The sequence below is a fragment of the Plecotus auritus genome (assembly GCF_963455305.1).
Source record: "Plecotus auritus genome assembly, chromosome: 3".
NCBI lineage: Eukaryota > Metazoa > Chordata > Mammalia > Chiroptera > Vespertilionidae > Plecotus > Plecotus auritus.
The window spans coordinates 61,398,086-61,403,650 of record NC_137772.1 but is presented as its reverse complement, the minus strand read 5'-3'; the positions used below and the strand labels follow the sequence as shown (position 1 = coordinate 61,403,650).

The 5,565-nt window shown below is 42.5% G+C and overlaps 1 pseudogene across 1 annotated transcript; it reads right to left on the bottom strand.

The window, feature by feature from the left end:
• Nucleotides 1–547: 547 nt before the first annotated feature.
• Nucleotides 548–1,122, bottom strand: LOC308244055 (large ribosomal subunit protein uL22-like; annotated as a pseudogene). Its single transcript has one exon. The product of its transcript is annotated as a large ribosomal subunit protein uL22-like (transcript).
• Nucleotides 1,123–5,565: the final 4,443 nt, after the last annotated feature.

Below are 5,565 nucleotides of genomic sequence, written 5' to 3'. Positions count from 1 at the left end.
AATTCTGACGTGTGGTTCTTTGCTGTTGCTCTCTGCCATTGTGTGCAGCTATGAGATGGTGGAACTTCCAACAGTCTGAGTTCCTGAGAGTGGACCTTCCTACGAATTCATGTGGGACATTGGGCATGTTTGAGAAGCAAAATGTTGTTGTGTTAAGCCACTGAGATTTGGGAGTTATTTGTTCTTACTACATACAGCCTAATCCTTCATAACTAATATAGGAAAAGAAATATGTGATCCTCTATGGTGAAATGAGATAGCATATGTGAGTAGTAGAAAGCAGAAAACTCTTTGAAAGAAGAACAGAGGGAATATTTAAGTTGGTTCTTAAAGAGAGACTAGAAGGCCTGAGATGGATGAGGTGTGAGAAAGCATTTCCCCACAGAGCAAATAACACATGCAAAGGCTAAGAAGCCTGAGAGAGTCCATTTGACAGAGAAGATACACAATTTCTGAGGAAGAAAGGTGGAGACTAAAGGTCAGGGCTAGACTAATGGTCAGGGCCATTCTAAGGCATTTTAGTTATTTATTCATTTTTTACTTTTTATTAGCATTTACTTTCTGCAGAATTTACTTTGAGCCTTTTAAGTTTTTGTTTCTGCAGTTTCTTCTGGGATATCTTTTTCTTTTGTGCAACTTTGTCTTCTAGTTTAGAAATAATCTGCTCTTTTTCAGTAAGGATCATCTCAGTGTGGCAGGGAAAGCTAATGTATGGGTTAATCTGCCCATGAGCTCTGTAAGTTCTGCACCACATCTTGGGAGCTTTGTTCACCTGGATGTGCTCAATGTCCAGAGAATCTACATCTAAACCCTTAAGTTCAGTATTACTCTGCATTTTTAAGCATGTGCAGCAAAATTCAGCACTCTTTTCGGGCCACCGATCCTGTGTCCAGCCCACTGTTTGGCCTGGGTACACCTACCAACTCCACTATTGTAATGATGGAATGGCACACATTGCTTCTATAAAGTGACACCTTTCAAATACCTGGTGGCTTTTCGGATATGCATACCCTTGATGGTCTGGACAGTTTCACAAGTCTTCTTAAAGTGAACATGAAGATTTGAACCCCTTGATTTGCATGATTTTGTGGGTTCTTCTGTGTCAAGTGAATTGTGAACCATTTTCAGAGGTCACCTCAGGGTGCCTATGAGAAGAGCTAAGGCATTTTATTTTCATTCTGTAAGTAGAGGTTCCTAAAAAGTCTTTACATTTTTTGTTCATTTATTTCTGCTTAAAATAGTAATATAAGTACATTACATAAAATTGGAAAGACATAGGAAAGCGAATACAAATAATTACTGCTAATATGACATTGAGGAACAACTGTGAAGGCTGCTTTTGTTTTTTCTTCTAGATATTTTATTTTTAAAAATTATGTTGTTTAAGCATTGCTTTGTTCATTTTTCTCCACTTTCCTACTTAAAAACCTTAAAAGAAATTTTAGTTTGGGCTGATAAAATTTCAGTGACTAAGAGATGTACCATAATTTATTTACCTATTTGGCACATAGGATGTATTTGTTGTTATAGAGACAATCCTTCTGAGTAGACATTTAAAAATCAGTTTTATTGAGGAATAATTTATACAGAATAAAACTAACCTATTTCAAGTGTAAATCTGAGGAATTTTTGACAAATGTGTGCATACCACTATTCACTCATTCCCATGAAAGGATTATTGCGAATGAACTTTGATAAAGTTCTGAGACAGAAACTCCTAAAGAGTTTCTATTGTTTCTTAAGACTGCATCTGTATAACTTTCAACAATAAAGATAAATAAATAAAAAAAGACTACCTCTTGCCTTTTTAGGTGGAAAGAACATATAACTCCTATTTCCTTTCTTTCTTTTTATTAGGGTCTGCAAGCTGAGTGTGAAAGCTGAATTGCTCAGAACAACAGAAGAAATTATAGAGATTGTGTATGTATTGGGCAGATGGATGTAGAGAAACTTGTATTGGAAAAGGGCCTTGAAGAAAGAACAAAGGTGTTTTAAATGAAATTTTAAAAAATTACAGTGATACGTTTTCCTAGAAATTTATGTTATTTGCTCATGTTTTGTTAAGCTGGATTTCTTTTACGATGACAGAATAGGGAATGTGAAAAGGGTCTCACAGAGGACACAGGGCAAAGCCATGGTGAACCGTGGAGGGTGGTCCCCTGCTAAGTTTCATGCAGTGTAGTTCACTGATTGAGAGCACAGTTTAGGAGTCAGAATTAGTTCTAACCTAAAACCATTATTTATTTTCTTAAAAAATGTTTGTATTGATTTTAGAGAGAGAAGAAGGGAGAGAAAGAGGGAGAGAGAGAGAGAGAGAGAAACATCAATGTGAGAGAGAAACATTGATCAGCTGTCTCCCATGTGCCCCTTCCTGGGGATCAAGCCCACAACCTGGGCATGTGTCCTGGCCTGGAATGGAACAGGTGACCTCTTGATGCATGGGCCAATGCTCAACCACTAAACCACTCCAGCTGGTCCCAGGTTTATTTTCATTAGCAGTACATGTTGGGAAAGCTATCTATGAGTCTGTCTCTATTTTTCTTGGGAGTTCAGTTTGTTCCTTAAATTCCACATGAGTGAAATCATATGGAAAGCTACTTGATTTCTATCAGTGTTAATAACTTTATTTGGGAAATAGGTAAAAGATTGTTCTTCTCTAGGAATAAATGTAACAAGGTCTATAAAACTTACAGCAGACATTGAAGGGCTAATTATTGTACATCTTTACAACGTATATATGGAGACATTATGGGTGGGAACTGCAGATACTCAGGGCAAGCAACTCCTCCGGGGGTAAAGGGTATGGACTCTACTGGAGGAAGTCTGAGTCAAGAAGACCACAAGGCATAAACTATCTGGGATGAATGCCTCTAGCCCTGGAGTCTGGAGGAGTAACTCCAAAGAATCCCATAGTTAAAATGTCAGATAAGAAGAGGTCCCATGTTTAGACTTGTCTAATGATTATAGAGATGGCTGACAGCATTTGTCTATTGGACTGGATAATTATTTGTGATGGGGCATCCTATATATTGAAGGGTATTGATCAGCATCCCTGGTTTCTACCCAATAGGTGCTAGGAGCACCCCCTCCAGGTGTAAACACTGAAAATGCCTTATTATCTACATATCCAAATGTCCTGGGGGAGCAAAATCACCCCTGATGGAAACACTGATCTATATGAATAGTTTTCTAAGGACCTCCAGAAATAACTGCGCAGGGTGGACTTTATGGAAAACTGGAGGCCCTTCAGAAGCAGGTGGGAGACAGGCTGGTAAAACACAAGTTCACATATAGGATACAAAAGCACATGCACAGGTAGGCTGTTTAGGGACCTTTCAGGATGTGTGATTTCTGTGCTCAGAATTAGTATATAACTGAGTATTTTGAAGTTTAGACCAGTAGGTGTTATCTTCTGAATCTCATAAGTCTAGGGGCCTTATAGTGACATCTTTGGCCCATAAGGCCTTTATACTTGCTGTTCCTTTGCTTGAAAACTTCCTCCCTTGAGACCACCCTCCTTGTTGTATCATTATATCATGCTCAGTGCATGAAATTCGTACACTGGGTGGGGGTGGGGGGGAATCCCTCAGCCTGGCCTGCACCCTCTCACAATCCAGGATCCCTTGCTTCTTACTGCTGGGAGCCATAAAAGCAGTTCGGTCTCACTTCTTGGCCAGCCCTACTTCCTGATTGAGCAAGAACAAAGAAAGCCCGCAGGCGCCAAAGAAAGCCCGCTTGCGCCAAGGGCCAGAAAAACCTCCCACATCAGAATAACCAATCAGCTAGGACAGATTCCCAGTCCCCAACCAATCATCCCATGGCAACTCCTTATCCTACCCCTCCCCTCCTGAGTGCTTATATACCACAACGCTCGAATAAAAAACGAGGCTTGATCAGAACCCTGTCTTGCCTCCATTCTTCGCGTTCCTTGTTTGTTTCATTCTCTTAGGTGGTTCCTGCGTGCCCTCGTTGCTGCCCCGCGGGCCGGGGCATCTGGCGCCCAACGTGGGGCACCCTGGGGACCCCCGACGAGAACGTCTACCGGAGAAGCCCTGGCCAGGCACCCCCCCAGAGTCGCTGCGAGGACCCGCGAATAAAGACTCAGCACTAGATCGCCACGGTCCCACCCGCCGTGAGACAGATCGGAGTAAGGTAGGTAGACGATTTTTCAAACAAGATTTCAGAACATTTCACCCCTTTTTGCTCGACTGCTATTATTGGCTCTCTTGGTCGATTCCTTCCTGCCCACTAATAAGCCCTCACTTGCCGATTTGGGGAAGAGTGAAGGGTACCCATCTCCGGCTGTGAGAACTCTGATTCACTTGAATTAGTATCTTCGCCCGGCCTTCTTGTCGCGAATTCTCTCCAATTAGACCTACTCTTAAAACCTTGAGCTTGCTTTGAACAAAAGGTCGTTCACCTCACAGACTCAACAAAGGGAATTCCTACTCCCTGACAAGGGCAAAAGGGGTCTTCCCGTCTGTGCGGATCCGTGTAGGCGGATTATACCTACCGACTGTTTCATGCAAGCAAGGGAGTAAAGGGTAGAGTCGAAAAGAGAGTAATTCCGCCTGAATCCCTGGGTTGACGGGAAAATTCAGGCTGACCTGGACGGGGATTATACGTCCAGGAGGCTTACGTGGGGGAGGAAGTCACTCAGAGAGCCATCCAGTCGACCAATAATGGGGAATTCTTTGAGTACTCATGAAATGTTCCTTGACGGTCTCAAGATGTCCCTCAGAGCGCGAGGAATAAGGGTTAAAAGAAAAGACCTTAGGCAGTTCTTTGAGTTTGTTCATGATACCTGCCCTTGGTTCCCCCTAGAAGGAACTATTAATCAAAAACGCTGGGAACGGGTAGGAGATGCCCTACAGGATTTTTATTGGGCCTTTGGCCCTGAGAAGATTCCCGTTACTGCCTTTTCTTATTGGAACCTAATTCATGACATTCTAAAAATCCATTCTCAGGACCCTGATGTTAGAGAGGTCATCAAAACAGGAGAGGAGATTCTTAAGGAAAACTCCCGTCCCCCCTCAACATGCCCTTCAGTCGTTATAGATCTCCCAGGAGAACCCCCAGAGACCCCTAAAGCCCAAAAACCTTTAAATATTAAAAAAAAGAACCAGAAAAGCCACAAGAAAAAATCCCCAATATCTACCCCTCGCTTACCTTTAAAAAAGATTACTCGGATCACCTAACGCCCGAAGAACAAGAAACCTTAGATGAGGAGGCGGCTCGCTATCATAATGACCCTTGGCGCCTAACTGCCCCGGCGCTTCATAGACCACCCCCCTATAATCCCAATTCCCTAGTTCATCCTTCTCCTCTTCCAGATTTTAACTCCCGTCCATCTGACCCCATCAGACAAGCTAAAATAACCCTTGCTCGAGAAGTTTCTTCTTTAAAGGAAATTTTACAGCAGAAACGAGAGCATGTCCAACTTATTAAAGAAATTCAAGCCCTCGAGGCTGAGCTTTCCACCCTAAGTCCTACCCAACAGAATACTCCTCCCTCAACAAAATCACCCCCCAACAGACGAAAAACTAAAACTAAAGCCCCGCCCCA